This window comes from Cottoperca gobio, chromosome 2, assembly GCF_900634415.1.
Source record: "Cottoperca gobio chromosome 2, fCotGob3.1, whole genome shotgun sequence".
Taxonomy (NCBI): domain Eukaryota; kingdom Metazoa; phylum Chordata; class Actinopteri; order Perciformes; family Bovichtidae; genus Cottoperca; species Cottoperca gobio.
Window position 1 is genome coordinate 3,563,151 of NC_041356.1, and position 21,434 is coordinate 3,584,584.

The window sequence follows — 21,434 nt, forward strand, 5'->3', positions numbered from 1 at the left end:
AATTATAGATTGCATATGAGGAGTATAAACAGCAGTAGCAGGAAGTCTAGACGATTTCTAAAATATTTTTTAAACACAGATATTCTCTCTTTCTTTCTATTCGTCCATATTGTTTGTTCTGTTTTCCAATCTATTCACATGGTATTTTGAATTCAATATCATCCTTTTAGCAGCGAGCTTTTAAGTTGAGTGTTTGCAGCATTCCTCTCTAATCTCCATCTTTAAAAAAAAGAAAGAAATAACAGGCAACCTTGTCAGCCGAGCAGTGGAGATGCAAAGAGGAATCGGAGGAACGGCCTTGCTACAGGACCATTCAGAATATGTTAACAGCGACGCTTCCCTTGAACTGTCACAACTTGAAAATCCACCGTGTTAAGAGCTTCACATGCAGGCAGCCATGAATATATGCCTTTTCCGTGGACTTGGCCACAGAGGCCCTTAAAAAGCACTTGTTGTAATACATGACCAATTTCCCTGCAGCGAGTGCAGGGGAGTATTAACATCTCCTCAGCCTGGTTCGGTTTTAATGTGATGGAGATGTTATTAGAGCCATCACAGGCCCAAATGAATGGCCAGTGGAAGCGCCACAGCGGGAGAGAGAGGGGGGAACACATCGACCTTCGCCTCACCAAGGACAAGGACACTTGTGCTCGTAAAAAGGGGTGGTCCAATTGTTCACACCAGCCATGGCTGCTGAACCTAGCCTTGGAGTCAGACTTACATCTTCATATTACACTCACTTAGTCGGCTCGTATTTCACTGTATTTCTTTGATTTGCGAGTTCAAGATGCCGCTGACTGAACACAGTTTATTTTCATCGCTCAATCCAGAATTGATTTTATATTTAAATACATCAGAAAGCGCAACAACAACAAAAGTGTGTGTAAAACGTGTACGGATGTATAAATCGTTCATCCTGAGAGGGGACATCTGCCGAACACTTTTCTGATTGTAAATGATGAATATGGTCAAATCATTTAGTTCTATACGTTTAGAGATGGTGATTAATGTGTGAAACCGACTGATTTACTTCACACTTTAACTTGTGTCATAAAAAAGACTTTAACATCTCCGCCATCCATTTGATTAATTTTGCAGTCGTGCATTGTTGTGTTAAGCAACGCTCCGTGTGACGAGAGCTGCTCTTCGTCTTTGAACAGCTATCCTGCCTCCCTGCTCCTTTGAAGTATAATTATTTCGCTTTAATTAGAAGCGAATCATGCTTAGTAAACACAAAAACACGCTCTCTTCAGATTAATAGGCTGTGGTAATGCGTTAGGCACGAGGAGTTCCTTTGAATGGGCTTTGGCTCGCCTCCAATTCGGGCATGATTCTCATTGTGCTGCAGCTCGCAGCCCTGACGGACTGACCAGTGACTAGCGTTTGCAGAGGGGGAGAGTGAAGATACAGGCCTGTGTCCAACACGGAATTCTCCTATTGTTTCAACACAAAACATGTTGTCCTTTGTTGTCGGCTATTAATAATACATTGGCCGCAATCTGTAAGTCAAATACAGAGAGAATTAAGCATGAGGCACCTGAGCGTTACGTAACTTGATGAGAACATGCAGCGAGGCTCTTCTGTCTCACAAAATGATTCCCGATTAAAGTTGTACATTTCGACACACTCATTTCCCGTCATACATTCAGGCTTTTACTCACGTTTAAACATTCAAATTACAATACAAGAATAGGCCTTTAGAGGAATCTGGTGCAATTTCCTCAAGATACTTTAAAAGAAGAAGAAAGGCGGATGCTTTGTAGTTCAGATCAGCCGAGTGAAACGTCCCTTTAGTCGTACAGTTTACGGAAACCAAACAGTGGATGACTTCATCTCAAACTATCTTTAGATGAATTTAGATTACACCAAATCTAACAACCTTTCCTTAACACATTCAATTATACTATCAAACTGAAAAGATAAAATGCTCTAATATTTACTTGCCAGTTTCAGCAGCTATGCGGAGGGAGGGAGTGAAGGAGGGGGGTGTCGCTCTCCCACCAACTAATTACTTAAGCAGTTGTCAAAGGTTTGAAGCTCGCTCTTGAATTCCAATGAACACTGTCCATGGACAGCGGTGGTTTTGCATATATTATGAATATTTCAGCTTCTCCCAGTAACCTTGGTGTCGTTTGGCAGATAGGGGCTGGCAGAGAGCCATTTAAAAGCTTCTCTGTTGCAGAAGGGAGGAGACAGGGTATTAAGCTTTATCTATACTTGACATTTCGAAGCATTTGTAATTAATTCATATAGAAAATCTTTCCCCCCTTTTCTCTAAATGACTGGTCACGATCAGTCCGTAGCGAAAGGTAACCGCTATTGTTACTGTGCGAGAACAGCAAACACAAACCAAAGTGGTCAAGATCACATCTCGAAATGCACAGGAACAAAAAAAACATGTTTGTTTTTTAAGCCAATGGAGATTCTTCCCACAACATATAGACATCTCCGTTCACACACGCTGTTCAAGATTCAAGGTAAGTGCTCACACGCCGGCAGAATACAAACGCAGAGGTTTGAGGTTGTGGATAAAGATGCATGTGTAAATGTTTAGAAATGTAAAAGTGCAGCCAGATGGACAAAACTACAGTCTGTCTGCATGTCACAACTCCTGGCAGGGAGCCAGAGACACAAGTGTGTGTGTGTATGTGTGTGTGTGTGTGTGTGTGTGTGTGTGAAACCTCATATCCATTTTGATTAAAACATTTTTTTTAAAACACCTGAAGTTAATCCTTTGATATAAAAAGTTTTTCAGTGATGTTCAAAGCTCTTTAAATTCTCTTCACCCACAGTATATATATGCACATTGTGTGTTTTCTTTCTGCCCTTCCTCCCCTGCTGCACATAAAGAGATGAATATATTTCTATGCTTCTTTCTGTTTGGGTTAGTTAACTGAAAAGGCTGCTATGAAATACTTAAACACACGAGTCAGACCTTCAGATATCCTGAACAAATTGGCCTTGCATAGAATATTTCTGCAGTTCTTGTTCTCCAATGCCGGCCACCGGCAAACACTTGCACCTTGAAGTGATAATAGTCACAGTCTGGAAAAGCATGTTTATTGTTCCAATACAACTTACATTACATTATGCAGCGATAAGTCGCTATTTACTTTAAAATGTTACTGTCTCTTTGAAAAAGCATTCAACATCATTCTGAAAAGCCTTTATGAATGCAATAGCTGCTTAGCTTGTTGGCAGCAAATGTAATAACATAACAGCCGTGAGTGACACACAGGAGAGGACAGGAGTTTACCTCACACAAGGATAATAAGAATAAAACATGTGAGTATAAGTATAAATAAAACTAAAACTAACAATAGGATGAAGTAAAACACTGAGTAGCCAATATATGTGCCAGTCCAAAGTAAAAGCACACGGTGCAGGTCAGCTGTTAAAGTGTTTATGTGGGGGTTAAATAGCTTGGTGGGAAAAAATAAAAGATATAAAACTCATAGCAGCAGAAGCAGAGAGATTTGGCTTCTCAACGTGATCTCATGGGACGGTGTATAAATAGCACGACACTTTAAAGGTCATTTCACATGTGACATGTCTACGCTTTTTAAGCTTTTCACATCTCATTTAACACCTTGTTCCGACTTCGACTTCAAACGAAACCACTACGGTTATGTAAACAGAACCACTTGGTTAGGTTTTTGAAAAGATCCCGGTTTGCCATACATTTGTTTGTTTGTTACGCAAATGCAGTCACGTACGTAAGTTAGGTAATCAACGTAAAAATAAGTCAACGTGGACTTTTGGTTTCCAGCCATCCACCCGTCCTCCATTCAGCTCTTGCTACTACGTCACGTGACTTCCGGAGCGATTTGTCTCTCATATTGTCGCGATGCGAAATGACTTAAGAAATTAGCCCGTTATACATTCGCCATTTGTTCACCAAAGTCAGTTTCGATGGAGATTTGGTTGTGTTATGCTAGCAGCTTACTTCTTTCTAACTCCACAACTCTTTTATTCATTTCAAACGTATAGTGCTCAGCCTCAGACGACGCTGACTCAAGTGACACCACTCAAAGATATTTACCAGACTTCACACAGCTCCCTCCGGAGACAGTAAAGGCTTTAGAGGAACCGAGGTGCAGGTCTACTTCTACTTCAGATTGTGATGCTGTTAATTGTCAATCATCTATCAAATAGCATTTGTTTGATGCTTCAGCAGGGGTGCTGAGCTGTACTTGTTCTTCCAGATGAATATTCCCTTCCTACCTATACTTCAATTTAATAATATTGAAGAATAAAATGAAGATCTCTGACTGCTTATAGCCAAAGATGTGACTACATTTCAAAAAGAGAGAATCGGTAAATAAGTCTGTGTTGAGTAAATGGAAATACTCAGGCCGCACAGTAAAGGTATTTTCTAAAAAAAAAAGTACTCTCGCTTTGGTGATTCAATAAACACCACATCCTCAGTGTTCCCTGATGGAAGGTTAGCTGTGCAGGAGCTCAGCCTCTTTCCTGGAGATGATGTCAATCCACTGAGACGACTACGCAAGTATAAAGACTTCAATCTGTGCCTCATCTAAAGCCCAACCCATCCACACCATTGTGTCCATTTTCTAAAAGAGTGAGTGAGTTAGAGCGGCGTGGGGGTAGTGAGTGAGCCTCTCAGTGTGTGTGTGTGTGTGTGTGTGTGTGTGTGTGTGTGTGTGTGTGTGTGTGTGTGTGTGTGTGTGTGTGTGTGTGTGTTTGTTTGTGTGTGGGTGGAGTGTGTCTGTCCAAGAGGTTGCCAACTGGCATTAGGGGAATGTGAATCAGTGAGGGACCACCACGGTGGTATCCAGTAGTGTTGTGAGTGTGTCCCCCTCGATGCACACCCCCCCCACCTCCACCCTTGTGTTCTCTTTCATAAAACCCATCCCCTCCCCAATCCTTGTCCCTTGTTTCTGCCTCCAGCTTTAGCACTTCCTAGTTTAGTTCTGCCTGAGTGCAGAGCAGCTCTCTCTACAATTTAGTGAGTGGCAGGGAAGATGCAGACTGACACCATACTGATTCAGTGTGTGTGTGTGTGTGTGTGTGTGTGTGTGTGTGTGTGTGTGTGTGTGTGTGTGTGTGTGTGTGTGTGTGTGTGTGTGTGTGTGGTGGGGAGGTATGTGGGTTGATTGAAGGGGGAACAAACTGCGAAGAGTGATAGAGGGAAACAATATTACGTAGACAAGTTTGTGTGTGTGTGTGTGTGTGTGTGTGTGTGTGTGTGTGTGTGTAAGGAAGAACAAGAGCACATTAGCAGCTGAACAATATCTCTCACCTCTATAATCTTTCTAAAATTACCAGCAACTGTTGCCACATGACCTGTGTGTGTCTTTCCTAATTAATAACCCATTCATGTGAGAGAAAAGAAGACAAAAAGGGGCTTTAAAAAAAGGATCAAATCATATCTTTTATCAGCTGCAATGCCATATCTCTAAATCCTTTCTTTTTATAGTGAAGACTGGTGTTTGCACAAGGGCTGCTTCCATGTGAAGCCTGTATGTGTAGAAGGCTATAGCTCTCTATGAGAAGGCCAGCTCTCAGTCTTCAGGGTGCCATCCTGTGGCAACATCAGAGGAAATGTCAAAGATTTTGAAGGCTTGGTTAAATACAACTGGATTTCTTTGCCTTAAACCTTCAATGACATTTTTGGCTGTTGGAAAGGTCAGCGTGCAGCTCCTGTGAAATGCTAGCTCTTTTGGGGTGAACTTCAATACAGGATAATAAATCCCTCTCTCTATTTTTCCCTCCATACTTCCAGCCCTGGCCTTGCCATAATAGCCCGTCAACAAGTAGAAAAACATTTATGGCTTGATGGATATATCAGTATTCTGTGTGATAAATATTTTTGTCCTGAAGAAATTATGATATTTCTTTGCTGAGCACAACAATAGAGCTGTACAACAGAAATATAATGTAAAGTAATAGTTAAAGTCCTTATTTCTTTAAGAATTGCATTTACTTTCACAATAATGGATGTTTCTCATGTGTGAGAGTGAGTGGAGTGTTAATTCATCAAAGTCTTAACTTCATTGGTTATGAAACCAGCAAGAGCTGGGCATTAACTTTTTCATTTCAGCAATTAACTTCTGTTAATTTTTTATATGTGGTTGAACGGTGAGGGGCATCCTCATCAGATGAGTTGCTCAAGAAGATGGTTAGGAATCACACCCCTAAAACATCCACCCATTGTCCAATGTCGGGCACTAACGCAAAGATTAAATAATGTGAGAGTAAACTTTTGATTTACTTTTAGTAAATAGTACTGAGTAAAAATGGATGACAGGTGTCTTACTTTGCTGTATCTTCCACAGCTGGCTGGCTTAATGTGAGTAAACTGGTTTAGCATTAGCGAGATGGTTTAGCATTATCAATCTGGTTTAGCATTAGCAATATGATTTAGCATTAGCCAGATAATATAGCATTAGCAAGATGGTTTAGCATTAGCAAGCTGGTTTAGCATCAGCAAGATGATTTAGCATTAGCAAGCTGGTTTAACATCAGCAAGATGGTTTAGCATTAGCAAGCTGGTTTAGCATTATTAGCAAGATGATTTAGCATTAGCAAGATGATATAGCATTAGCAAGATGATATAGCATTAGCAAGATGATTTATCATTAGCAAGATGATTTATCATTAGCAAGATGATATAGCATTAGCAAGATGATATAGCATTATCAATTAGCATAAGGTTTAGCATTAGCACGCTGGTTTAGCATTAGCAAGCTGGTTTAGCATCAGCAAGATGATTTAGCATTAGCTAGATGATATAGCATTAGCAAGATGGTTTAGCATTAGCAAGCTGGTTTAGCATCAGCAAGATGATTTAGCATTAGCTAGATGATATAGCATTAGCAAGCTGGTTTAGCATCAGCAAGATGATTTAGCATTAGCTAGATGATATAGCATTAGCAAGATGGTTTAGCATTAGCAACCTGGTTTAACATTAGCAGGCTGGTTTAGCATTAGCAAGATGGTTTAGCATTAGCAAGATGGATTAGCATTTGTAGGATGACTTAACGTTAGAGTGCCTCCTGTAGTTGTCAGAGTTGTCTTTGAAGTGTCACAGAAGGAAAACCACAGGTATAAATAATGAAATAAATGACGGCTGCTTCAGTTTCAGGGTCTTGGTATTGTACTAGCTTACAGGGACACTTGAATACAACAAAGCCTTCATTAATGCTATTTGTAACATCTGTGTTTTTCCTACCATGGCAAGTCCTGATGTCTGCTGTGAGCTGCCTTCAAATCAAACAGTGTCGTGTTTACCGTGTTCATGAGAAGATTCCATATGAATATACAACTGAAAAGCAAATGATCTGAAAGCACAAGAGTTCATGAGTTGTGATGTGTTTTCTGAGGTTTTCAAAGAATGTGAGTTAATATAGGTATTGTAATTTTATTTATTTAATTTTAGTCAAATCCTCCTTCATTATAGACTAGGCCCTATGTCACAAAATGTTGATTCCCAACTGCCTCATTTTGTACCTCTGTCATTATGGCTTTGCATTTCCAGCATTATGTTACCCGCTCGCTAGCTTACTAAATTGTTAGCCTGGGTGGCTTCTAGACACCGACATGCCGTTGCCTAGCACCGGTGTCAGTCACAACTTAGCCATTTGAACGCCAAGCATATTATATACACAACTTCCTAATTACTCTTCTAATTAGTCATTACTTTTTGTTTTAACAAGTAAAGAGTAATTGGTTTAATTATTCACGTAACTTGCCCCACAAAATTCCATATTTAGGTAATGTATGTAATAAGTAAAGCGAGCCACTGAGGCCATGAGATATGGTTGGAGGCTTCGAAAACAACAAGTTGGATCTTGTGTTGAGAATACTAATAGGAAAACTAACTGAACAAAAAAAATAATAAAGTCTACTGTTTCGCAGTAACGCCAGTGCAAGAGGAAATCTAACTTTACCGTCCACTTCTGCGTGAATAAACACATTATTGGTGAAGGAGCAGCATCAAGGTACTTTCCACAAAGATGTGATTAAAATATTGATCATATAGCCAGGTATTGGTTTACAGTCACTTTTCATTAGTTGCAGTTGTTTTCACTGCTGTAACTGCAGTCACATAAAGTGAAAGAGAACATTACCACAGCATTGTAAACAGTGAGTAGGCTACAGGGTACTACATTGAGACATAATGAAAACAGTGCTTGAGGATGTGTCATTTGTCTACAATTCACAAGAGGTAACTGTGCAGTAGATATAAGTAATCAAGCTACAACTTCAGTCGTATAATATTTGTAGTTAAACTGTCCAGATGTCATTTTACCCCTGGCTTTACCGGAGGATGTTGCACTCCACCATCCACAGTGATGCACAATTACTCCTTCAATATGATGCCACACAAAGACGATTTGGAGAGATGGAGAATCTGATGAAAAGCATTGAACAGGAATTAAATCATGTTTTCCACACCATAGGTTCAGAAAATGGTGCTTGAGACACTGGAGAGCCCAGCGGCGGATTCCAATCTGCGGGCTGAAATTGGAAATGAACAGCGGCGCCGTCTCCATTCTGACAGCCTCGTGTCAATAAAAGTCAGTTTCCCTCCATTGCTTCTCATCGCTGACCACAAAGGAACTTTTGTCAGCTACGGTCAGAGCGTCAGACGGCTAATATTGTGCTAACGTGCAGCAAAAATGGTGATTGCGTTTACGACCAGTGGATTTTAACGATTAATCTGAGCATACATGTAGACAGCAAGGGACAGAAATAGGAAAACAACGTCTTTAAAATCTCCACCTGTGCCCGTAAGTGTCATATTATACAGCGGTGAATTGGTCGCTTTCTGCAGTCAGAGCGAACAGCAATCGCCAGCTCCCTGTGCACAGGAGATCATATAATGTGATTTATGGTTCTGGAGTGAATTATGGAAACACTGACCTTCCCTTTACATCCCATCAAACAGATAACTGGCCAGTAAGTTGCTGTTATGATAGGAAGAGGGGGAAGAACATTGTCACGCCTGTTTACATGTTCTGATGTAGGCGAATGGCAAATAGGACACGATTCATATCGGACGCTGCCTTTGATATATGAATAAGAGTCAAAATTGTGGCTGTGGTGAAACTCTTGAGTGTAGGTTTTGTTTCTATCATGCCCACACATTTGCAGCAACGCTACCAGCTCCGGCCTTGGTCTTACAAAATGCCATTAAAAAGGTGGTATCTCACATTTTTCTTTTCCAACAAAATGCCATGACAATACCATCTCTGAGATGTTCTTTTTATTTTGAAAAAAAAGACAAAAAAACCCCTTCATCTCCCCCACCTTTGTTTGCACTTTCAATTTGCATATCAAAGAAATCCCATCGGGACCTGCTTTGCATATTTACATCTGATTAGTAACTTTAAATGAACATGTCAAAAATGGTCGAGTTTTCTTTTTTGAATGTGCGAGGACTACCTAGCTTGTATAATTAGTGCCAGCACATGTAACATAGCCAAAAAACAAAACAAGCTGATTTCAAACAACACAAGAGGCACCTTTTATATTGCCTTTCATTAGGCATACTCAAATATTCCTGTCTCACCTTGGACCTCAAACCTTGCTAAATGATAACTCCCTTCGAATGATAAAGACAAAAATATGTACTGTATGTTTGTGGTAATATTTCTTTGCAATGACATTAGGTCTTGTAAATTCTATCAGTTTGCTTCTGATGGGAATATTTTTAGATGTACGGAGGAAGAGTTTGAAAAGAGAACGCTTGGGTTACAGGTCAGTTAGTTCTGTGACAAAAACAATCTGTCTGCTTACCGTCATATAGTTCAAAGTCACAATAGGGTAAAGTGATATTCTGTCTTCTTACCTGACAGCAGAGTATGTCTCAATGCTGACATGTTATTCCTCTCATTCTAGAGACCAGGAGAAAGATCTAAAACCAAATTTAAACATTTTATTTTGCCTATTTTGTCACATGTGGGAGGGATAGGAGGGACAGACTCAAGGGCCTGTGTTTTCTTATTTCCACCGAGTTGACATGTTTGACGCCTCGTGTGTGTATGCGTGGGTATGTGTGTGTTGCGGCACGTCGAGTCAATTTAAACCAAACTTTTCCCTGCAGAAACTTTAGGAAGAATGAGCTCTCCTGCAGGCCACAGTGTGCACACAGGGAGCTTAAAAATGAACTAACTATGTGATTATTAATTGGAGTCTATTTTGATTCAGTATTCCACGCTGCATATCGTCACGGGTCCTCAGTGGGATTGTGTCTGCGTAGCGGTGTGTTGGGGGGGAAGTAGTGTGGAAGGCTGTGCCGTTTGGAGCACGGCTCTCTACCCGCACATCGGCATACCAATGAGTGGGGTTAAGAAGGCACGGCTCCTCGCGGAGGCACCGTTCCTTCAGCAGACCCAATCCGCCAAGTCTCCACGGACCTATTTCCAAAAGCTGCTCCTAATGTGGGCCTGTGTCAATCACCCCCACAGACAGCTCCCCCTCACCCCCTCTCCTGTCCATATGAAATAGTCATACATTAGGAACCAGGGGAGAGCACCTTGCTGTCTAGGAGTGCTCATGTATTCTAATGCAATTCAAAAGCTATGGGTAGTTAAGTGGAAGGCAGTTCCTGCTCGTTACACCCGCTCACTGGAAGCGCTTCCTTCTTTTTTGGCTTTCAAAGAGTTGAATTTCGACATGTAAGAATTGGGCTGTCTTTTGTCTCTGTTTGTTTGTTTATGGAGAGTCATACTGTGCAGGCAAGGAAAGGATTTAACAGAGGAAGCGTCGTTCTGTCAGCGAGTGGACGGGGGCTAGATATTGGATGTCGCAGTGACATGTTTATGTGACAACATCATTTGACAGCTTTGACACTCCATAGACAAACACCTTCAAAAGAGTCAGCAGTATACCTGCTCAAAAAATATAGGGATACCTTGTTGCTGCCAAATGTACACCAAGTTGATGGGCTAATTTTGTTTTGTTTTTTTAAACAGAGTTAGGGTTTGGAGTGTATTTCAAACATCAGGGTGACATTTGGCAGATGTGCCTTCAATATGCATGTTAATGAATAAGCAGCTGCATGCACAATCCTTCACATAGTTGCTAAAAAACATTAAGATGTTGACAAAGAAAGGATAAAAATACTCTTCCTGCAGTTTCATCTTCATCCAGGATTTAAATATTGTATTTGTTGCTTTGGCAAATTTAAATAAAAAACATACCCCATGAAAAAAAAGTTGTAAGTGTGTATGTAAGCGATGTATTAAAATGATTAGGGGGAGAAGGGGTCAAAACATTTTTTACTAATGCTGAATGAAGGGAAATCTGAAATGTTTGAGGTTTTTAAACCCAGGTTTACATTTTATTCCTAAGTAACAAATTTAAAATGATTTACCATCTTGAACAACATAGCTAACACTAAATATTTGTGACTAACAGTTTAGATCAACATTTGTTGATACAACATTTGTATTAAGATTTTAAACACAGTTAATGTGCATCATCAGGAATTTGGAATAAAATGTTGTTAAATCCTGATTATAATATAATATGTGACATCACCTTTTTCTAACTGAGCCCCGCCCATTTTAAATCACAGACAAAACAAACTAAAACTAAAAAAAAAAATGCAGAAAACCTTTGCAAAGCTGTTCTAATTTTGGCAGAAAAATTGTGTTCATGTTCATGTTCAAAGAAGTTGATTGGAAAAAAAAAAATGTTGGGGGCCTTTAATAAACAAGTTGCACCAATTCAACACATATTTAAAGGGGCTGTGTGTTGCTTTTTTGGGAATATACTTTCTGCTATTTTTTAAAGAGGCTTAATACGTTTCTAACCAGCTGGGTATTGTAGTTTTTAGCAAATATCACTCAAACTGGAGGAAATAGTGCATTTGTTTGGGACTATTTGCAGCCATGTGTGTGGTGCGTGAGCGAGGATGTGAGGCGGCAGGACATTGTTGTGGGAGCAACTTAAAATAAACTACAGTGCCCACATTCATCCAGTGCAACAGAGAAGCTCATTGATGACTTTGACATTTTCATGAGATTTGTTGCCAATAGGAAAAACATAGACTATGCATTGGCAGGCCAGGATTCATCGGGTGAATGTCTAAAGATGGAAATGCATAAATCTACTGCACTCACCGTAAAAAGTAAAAAAAGAAGAGTATCATCTTCTCCACGCTGCATTTACTCCTGATTTATTGCAGCCTGGAGTCTTATCACTCTACAACTAACACATTATCCCGCTGTCAGGAGTCGCACTGCGGTGCCACGGAGGCAGCCGCCGCTAAGTTCCTCCACGACCAAGGATCCAATCTCCTCTGGGGTCAAAGTACATAGGGCTTCTATGGCTGGTCCAATAGCACCATGCTTGGCTGAGTGCAGCCCACACTGGGCCGGAGGTATAGTGGCAAGTCCACGGGACGTGAGGTAGGATGAGTAAACCGCAGGGATCTGAGTGGATTTACTCTCCTGCCAGCATCCTTTTTGGTTGGTAGTGGACCTATTGTACTGGCTCAATACATTAGAAGCAGCACCGAGACAAAGAGGGACTCAGGGAGACAGCAGATAAAGGCAGGCAGAGGATGGTGCTTAGAGATGTGGCGCAACAAGGACACTAGTTATTTATTAAAAGATGGTCTCTATCATATAGCAGAAATGAAGCCCCAATAGAAACAAAGAGCTGAAGGCCAGTTTTTGGTTTACTGACATACAGCTCGTCTAAGAACTTCTACATATCGGAATAGAAGTTAACCCAATTAATTGTGAAGAAGCTGGCTATTTAGAGAATGTGGATTTCTTTTAAATAGATTAATTTAAGATACAATGTTGAAGGCTATTCCTCAGAGAATAACCTTCTACTCACGTCTAAAACTTAATTGATTTGTTCACATTTATTGTTCTCACCTAAAATTAAGTTTTAATACGTCGACAATGAAATAAAGGCATTGCAACTCTCTAGTCATGAACCTAGGTATAGACTATAGTATTTAAGATTTAAGAAAGGTCACAGGGAGATTATAAAATGTTCTCTTTGAAGAATTCGCTTTGAAAAGTTGTTGCTTTATGATGCCAAAACCTTAAATACCCAGCGACTGGGAGAGACGGTAGCAGCAGCAGTAATGAACAATTCAGATGGTTGTTTGTGCCTGCATCTTGTGATTTATTGAGAAGCGGCTGACTTGCGCTACCTTTTGTCTTCACCTTTATCCGCGCAGTCGGAGTTACGTAACTAATTTTCATTTGAGTGAGTTAGCTGTGAAGCTGTTGGAGGCTGCAGAGATGCATGAAACAGTACAGTCACACTCTGCGTGTGCGGTTCTCTGTCTGGTAATGAACCAGATCAGATATAATGCACCACTCTGCCAGTACATCCACAAATATGTTGTTCAAATCCCTTTTATTGTGAAGATGTACATAATGATCCAGGGAAACATTGCTGATTTCTGAGTTTAAATAAGGGACTGTCAAAAAAGAGGTAAGGTTTTATATATATATATATATATATATATATATATATATTCAACATTTGCCATAATTAATAATGTGCAGCTTGGTTTTTACTATCTCATTAACATACCCTGACCCTTTGTAAACCATGCATCTCTAAAACGTCACATTTTCATAAGATTAAAAAAGAAAAAAAATCATTACCAGTACATATTCCTGCATTAAAAATTATAACAGACGCGTTATTAAAACACATGAAAACATCAAAAGTAAAAGTTGTCATCATGCAGCACAATGCCCCCCCCCCGTAAATGTTGCATTACTATTAATTATATTTATAACGGTGCACCATTAGAAGTTATTTATGCACATTACGTTTTATGATTAACAGAGTTGTTATTCAACACATCATTTTACTTCTAGGTATTAGGTGGGAGGGTTTTACGTTTTTTTTTTTTTTGTGAAACAAAGGGTCCATTAAAATGTTTCAATAAAGCTAGAGAGGGCCTTCCTTTTTTTAAAAGCAGACCATTAAAATCAGCCACTAATACTTTTCCTACCGTCCCTATTGTTACTTTAAACCAGGGGTGTCAAACTCATTTTAGTTCAGGGGCCACGTACAGCACGATTTGATCTCAAGTGGGCCGGACCAGTGAAATCATCACATAATAACCTAGAAATAACAACAACTCCAAATTTCCCCCTTCGTTTTAGTGCAACAAAAAAAAGTACATTCTGAAAATGTTCAAATTTGATATTTTTTACAAAACATTATGAACAAATCTGAAATTTCTTCAGAAAAAAATGTGCAATTTCAACAATATTATGCCTCCAGTTTATCATTTACACAAGAGCATTACAACTTACAGATCACAGTGTATCTACAAAGGCACAAAACATTTTGTCACGGGTATCTGGAACAGTACTTTACTTTATGATCAAAACAACTAATTTTTACACTTTGCAAAGTCATCCCACGGGCCGGACTGGACCCTCGGGCGGGCCGGTTTTGGCCCCCGGGCCACATGTTTGACACCCCTGCTTTAAAGTTAACTCTTTTTGTGTGTATTTTCCAGAATTTTATTTCATATACTCAGACCTTGAAGTCCACTGGATGTATAAAAACCTGCAGTATTTTCTACACAGCATTGGGCTTAGTTATATAGCATGAAGCCCAATGGAGGAATTTATCATTACTGTGCGAAGCCTGATGGTATGTGTGCTTTTAAAATTAATGACAGAAGCACTCTGACTTTTAGTCCATCTAAAATTTTCATTAAATTTCATTATTCAGCTGTCTCTGTGGCCCTGAATTAATAAACTCCAGGTATCATACCATGAATTCATATTACATTTGAGACGCATAGAGTCAGGTATGCAGTCCTTTTTTTTTCCCACTTTACAATATCCTAAAAACATACAATTAAAAGTAAGTTCAAAGCACTTTCCTCAATGCAGAACTTTGGTTATTGTCTCAAATAGATTGTGAGGCCGAAGTAAAGACTGCTGCGTGGTAAGGCTGCTTCTTGCGCACACGCACAGACACACACACACACACACACACACACACACACACACACGTGCTATTTATATAGATGCTCAAATCAATAGTTCTAACATATATCACTCAATTGGCTGGGAAAACATCTCTTTTCACTGACACTGACAAATGAAGAGTGCATAATAAAGATTTTCCTTCAGTGGCTGAAAACCTGTAATTTCTTGACAGGTTCCAGCAGGTACTAGTAAGCACTGTTCTTAACCTTCTTTTTTTTATATAACCTGATTTTATTAAGTACGCAGATGAGGTAGATGGAGGCAAGTAGGAAAAAAAAAAGATTATGTTAGAAGCTCCTTAAAGTAACGCAGCTTCGAGAGGGATACAGATTTAACTGGCAGACCTATTTACTGAGTCTTTGCTCAAAACTTCTGTATCACTACAAGCTTTTTACGTTTTTTCCTTCATTTCGACGCATATTGTAAAAAAAAAATGCCAGGAATCTTAAAAAGCCTCCACAGATAACATGGCAAGTGTCCATACCACTCGTCTGCACCATCGCCATTTCCCGCACGCAATAAGAGATCGTGAATAGAAGCTTCCTGCTGTGTGTAGGGTTCAGGTTTGTTTACCCCAAGTGTGATGGCACGGAGGTTAAAGCTCCCTTTAGGCTTAATAAAGAGGCAAAGCTGGAAGGTGGCGTGAACACCTGTTCGCAGCGCTGCCCTAGCGCTTTTTCTTCGACAAACTCTTCAAAATGAGATTTGAAAAGCAGCGGCGCATCATTCCGCTGGCTCTGAACCTTCCAACCTTAAACTCATAACGGAGACAGATGTAAAGTGTGTGTGGGGCACTAAACAATGCATGAGATAAGAAAGAACGTTGTAAACGAGACGCGTCTGAGAGGGTTTGGTGTGGGCAGTGCTCAGGCCTGGTGAGCGGTAAACTCAGGAAACAGTTATCAACACAGACTTTAGGTGAGAAAAGTCATTAACTGCATTCAAAGATACTCTTTTATCTTCTCCCTCTGGAAGTAAAGCACTTCTGTACTCCCGCTGGCCTACAATGGATTCCTGCCAGATCTTTCTCTCCTGTGTCTTCTTGACTTTTTCCATCTCAGTTAAAGGAAACAATATATTACTGATAGTTTGTTTGTGAAGAAATACACCTCGTACTGTAGTTCATTCCCACAGCACAACTTGGCTTAGGGTTGTATTTCTGAACATCTTTTAATTTTATTCAACAGCTTCGTAAAGTTAGTCAATGTTTGAATCTTCAGAAATCCTACCCGAATAAATGCTGCAGCAGTTAAAAGAATACAAAAATATATTTTTTCAGAGCCGTCGTGAAGATAATGACTCAATTGTGCTGTGTGTTATTTTTCAATTTGAAAAAAAAGCCTGAAAAATGGAACACTGAGGATTAAATGTGCCATAAGTGTTAAATGAGCTAATTCCTCAATACGAATTAAACATATGAATATCAAAATCCTGTTAAAGAGAGCCATGTATGTTTCAGAGAGCAGGACAACCATGAAGACAGCGGAGACAAATGTAACTAATTGTCATATAACCCCAAATTGGGGGCATGAAAGTGTCTAAATAATGGCAGCTAATTTGCCTTGTATTGTGCTTTCTTGATGGGTTTAAATTAAATGAGTCAGGATCCATTCTGGCGTAATGTGAAAGCTGGGGGCACCGGTTCACTCCGGAGACATCCAAGGTCGAGCTACTCCAAATGAAGGGGTGACAGGGGAGTGAAGAGATTTAAAGTAAGGCAGCTGAGTCAATGGACGGCCCGGGTGTAGCTCTGGCACCATATTCATGTAACCTTGAATTATTGTTTTGTTTTTTTCTGCATTGAAAGCTTTTCTACTAGCCCTTCGCAAACATATATCCTTTTTTGTCATCCACGTTAATGGCACAATCAGTCAGGGAAAAATTATTCATTGTAATCCTCCATTTGAGGACCCTAATGCCTCTAATTGGGCTTTTATGACTTACAAACTGTATCTTCCTCTCTTTTTTTTTTCCCTCTGGCGTTTGTTTTTCTTTCTTCCCGCCATGCTGCAGAGTGACATTGAGCCTCTCCCTGTCGGGGTGCTCTCTTGTCTCACTCCAGTGCACATTTTCGCTGTCCCCTCTCCTCTTCCCCTAGACAATGAGCTTTTGACTGAATACATTATCTGAGCTGTTGTTCTGTTTGTTGTTGTTTTAGCATCCAAGAAAAGAGATGAATTATTAATGATGACAGACAAAAAACAAAGAGGGGAATAAAAAAAACTAGTATTTTTAGGAATGCTGCCGAGTGTTGCGGCTCCATCAAGAGGCTGGCAAATAAGACTGTGAAAGGTAGCATTTAATAATAATACAGCCCATAACTAACAGTGTCATTTTGTTGTGTGAATCAAACTTACTGGTTTCTACTGGCACTTTACATTTTAAAGGAAAGGAGAAATAAATTATACTCAAGCATTTTGTTTTGTTCTTACTGAGTAACTAAATCTCAAAAGGGGAGACCAGTCAATAGCTTATAGTACAGCCCATAAACCCTGTTTTTACTGTGTTATTACAGCCCATAAACCCTGTTTTATTACAGCCCATAAACCCTGTTTTTACTGCGTTATTACAGCCCATAAACCCTGTTTTTACTGCGTTATTACAGCCCGTTAACCCTGTTTTTACTGTGTTATTACAGCCCATAAACCCTGTTTTTACTGTGTTATTACAGCCCGTTAACCTCGTTTTTACTGTGTTATTACAGCCCATAAACCCTGTTTTTACTGCGTTATTACAGCCCATAAACCCTGTTTTTACTGTGTTATTACAGCCCATAAACCCCGATTTTACTGTGTTATTACAGCCCGTTAACCTCGTTTTTACTGCGTTATTACAGCCCATAAACCCTGTTTTTACTGTGTTATTACAGCCCGTTAACCTCTTTTTTACTGCGTTATTACAGCCTGTTAACCTCTTTTTTACTGTGTTATTACAGCCCGTTAACCTCTTTTTTACTGCGTTATTACAGCCCGTTAACCTCGTTTTTATTGCGTTATTACAGCCCATAAACCCTGTTTTTACTGCGTTATTACAGCCCATAAACCCTGTTTTTACTGTGTTATTACAGCCCATAAACCCTGTTTTTACTGTGTTATTACAGCCCGTTAACCTCGTTTTTACTGTGTTATTACAGCCCATAAACCCTGTTTTTACTGCGTTATTACAGCCCATAAACCCTGTTTTTACTGTGTTATTACAGCCCATAAACCCCGATTTTACTGTGTTATTACAGCCCGTTAACCTCGTTTTTACTGCGTTATTACAGCCCATAAACCCTGTTTTTACTGTGTTATTACAGCCCGTTAACCTCTTTTTTACTGCGTTATTACAGCCCGTTAACCTCTTTTTTACTGTGTTATTACAGCCCGTTAACCTCTTTTTTACTGCGTTATTACAGCCCGTTAACCTCGTTTTTATTGCGTTATTACAGCCCATAAACCCTGTTTTTACTGCGTTATTACAGCCCATAAACCCTGTTTTTACTGCGTTATTACAGCCCATAAACCCTGTTTTTACTGCGTTATTACAGCCCATAAACCCTGTTTTTACTACTGCGTTATTACAGCCCGTTAACCTCGTTTTTACTGCGTTATTAACAGCCCTTTAACCTCATTTTTACTGCGTTATTACAGCCCGTTAACCTCGTTTTTACTGCGTTATTACAGCCCTTTAACCTCGTTTTTACTGCGTTATTACAGCCCTTTAACCTCATTTTTACTGCGTTATTACAGCCCGTTAACCTCGTTTTTACTGCGTTATTACAGCCCGTTAACCTCGTTTTTACTGCGTTATTACAGCCCTTTAACCTCATTTTTACTGCGTTATTACAGCCCGTTAACCTCGTTTTTACTGCGTTATTACAGCCCGTTAACCTCGTTTTTACTGCGTTATTACAGCCCTTTAACCTCATTTTTACTGCGTTATTACAGCCCGTAACCTCGTTTTACTGCGTTATTACAGCCCTTTAACCTCGTTTTTACTGCGTTATTACAGCCCTTTAACCTCATTTTTACTGCGTTATTACAGCCCTTTAACCTCGTTTTTACTGCGTTATTACAGCCCGTTAACCTCGTTTTTACTGCGTTATTACAGCCCTTTAACCTCGATTTTACTGCGTTATTACAGCCCGTTAACCTCGTTTTTACTGCGTTATTACAGCCCTTTAACCTCATTTTTACTGCATTATTACAGTCCTTTAACCTCGATTTTACTGCGTTATTACAGTCCTTTAACCTCGTTTTTTACAGCCCACTCATTGTTCTTATTGCATAATTACAAGGTTAGTTTGTTTCACCTGGATTTATATCATATATTATCACATGTTTTAGTTTTTCGTCCTCAAATGACAATAGAAGCTTTTCAGATGGACTCCAGATTATTTTTGTTAACTATGTACTGTTATGTACTTGATCCATAACTATAAGCAACTTCATGGTTATTCAATCCAAAGAACATAAGCTGGGATAAATGGTCTATATGCAGTAGGCTAATGTTCAACCTGCTAAATCCCCTTTAAGTACAGTTCTGACTGACAATTCTCCATTATTCCAAGATTTGTCTCCTTTTCTTTGAGCTTCCCACTCTAAAACTTCATTGATGTTCCCCAGCAGTGATGAGTGGCGCTGTTGTCATTTTGTGAACGTAACCAACTCCAAGTTAAGTTTTTGATCCAAACCTACACTGTAAAGCACGGCGCAGTACGTTTGACTTTATTTGGTTCAAGTAGAGGAGACGCACGAGTTTGACAGATTATACAAAACATTTGGGGTGCAGTGCTGTCCCACATAGCTTTTAGTCACATCCAAGGACCTTAAAATAAAGCTTCTTAACTAAGTGTACAACATTATTCATGACACAAATTAATTACAGCTGTTTGGATTATTTCATTCTAGACCTAACAAAAAGTAAAAGCCTAATCTGCAACATGTGTAACAATCATTGTTGACTGTCCCGGGTTTATGTCTCAATACCCCCATCAAAGTCAATGCATTTCTCAGGCCCGTATTAATTTCACTGATCTGAAGCAGGCATTACTGTGCCCCCTCTTGGTTACATTACAGCACTGCATCGTCATTCATTACAAGAACATTCTCAGTGAGATTACGGCCGACTGGTGTGATCATTAGAGTGATTAAAGTCGAGTGCGAGCGAAGTCAAAGATGTACATGAAGGTGGCGCATCAGAAGGAGAAAAACACATTGTTTTGCATTAAAGTACACACTTGTTTCATTGTACAGAATCAGAGGGCAGGGGTGTCTGTTTTGATCAAAGCAGCAGCCCCCCCGGTGACAAATTAAGCGCAGTGATTGTGTCAGTTTGTCACTGCATTGAATGGGAGACGTCGACCATTCATCACAGAGAAGAGCTGCGTTTTTCCCCTTCTCTCAGGATTCAGTGATAAGGGATGAATGAAGAAAAATGATAGAGAGATAGGGCTTGTCCACTATCTATCACCGAGCAACAGGGGCCGTCTACTGTATGTTCTACCATCAAACGCTGCTTCTGCTTTTGTTCCTAGTTGCTCCTTTTTTTATATAGTGCTGCCAAGCATCATGAATCAAACTGGCTTGACTTTGCGGTTTGTGTCAAAATGTTTCACTATGTCCTTTACAAGCAACAGTGGATCGTGATTTAAAAGGCTTCAGTTGCAGTAGCGAGCCTTGAAACGTGATTGATTTTAACACCGTACAGCTCCGTTTTGGACTATTTTTCCCTGTTGTTTGTATTTATAGCGCCTCTTTAAATTCTTCTTCCCTCATCCAGGGAAAAAAAAAAAAAGGCCTGCCTGGTTGGAGTTTACAGGATCAAAGAAGAGGTAAATATCATTTCCATAACATTTGAACCAGTTAACCACCAGCACAATGCAGATAAACACTACTGTAAGCGCCTGACAATGCCAATGAGGCAGGAACTCTGTGATTTGCCGCTCCGCCAAAGAGGAGGGAAGCGAGCGCAAACATGGAGGAGGTGAGAGGTCAACTGTGCTCTCCCTGCATCACTTTCCAAGCAGCCCCTCAAGCAGTGGTGATGTTTTAGGCAACCGAACCTCACTTTGGGGGGAGGCCTGATGGATGCCATTCCCAAGGTGAATGGAAAGAATAGCATTAAGCTGCACCACACTGCCTGGGGAGAGCTACACTGCTTTGGGTGATTCATCTATTGATTATTTCTACCCAAGCATGGAGGTGCCATGTAAACACACATATATTAGTAGTCTACAACGCACATGTGCGCCCCTGACACACACATGCAGACACAGTGGATCCAGTGAAGCGCGCCTCAGGCCTACTCACTGTTTTATAATCACATTCCGACTTCTACCAGCTCGTGGGCATCTTCAAACCACAAGGCAGATGCATCTGATGGATAGCTAAATAGAGATGAATGAGGAGATGAAGGAATAAATAAATGATAAATGTGTATTACCGCTGTTTGTGTGGGCCAGCTATTGTTTTATTGATCTGAGCGAGTTTT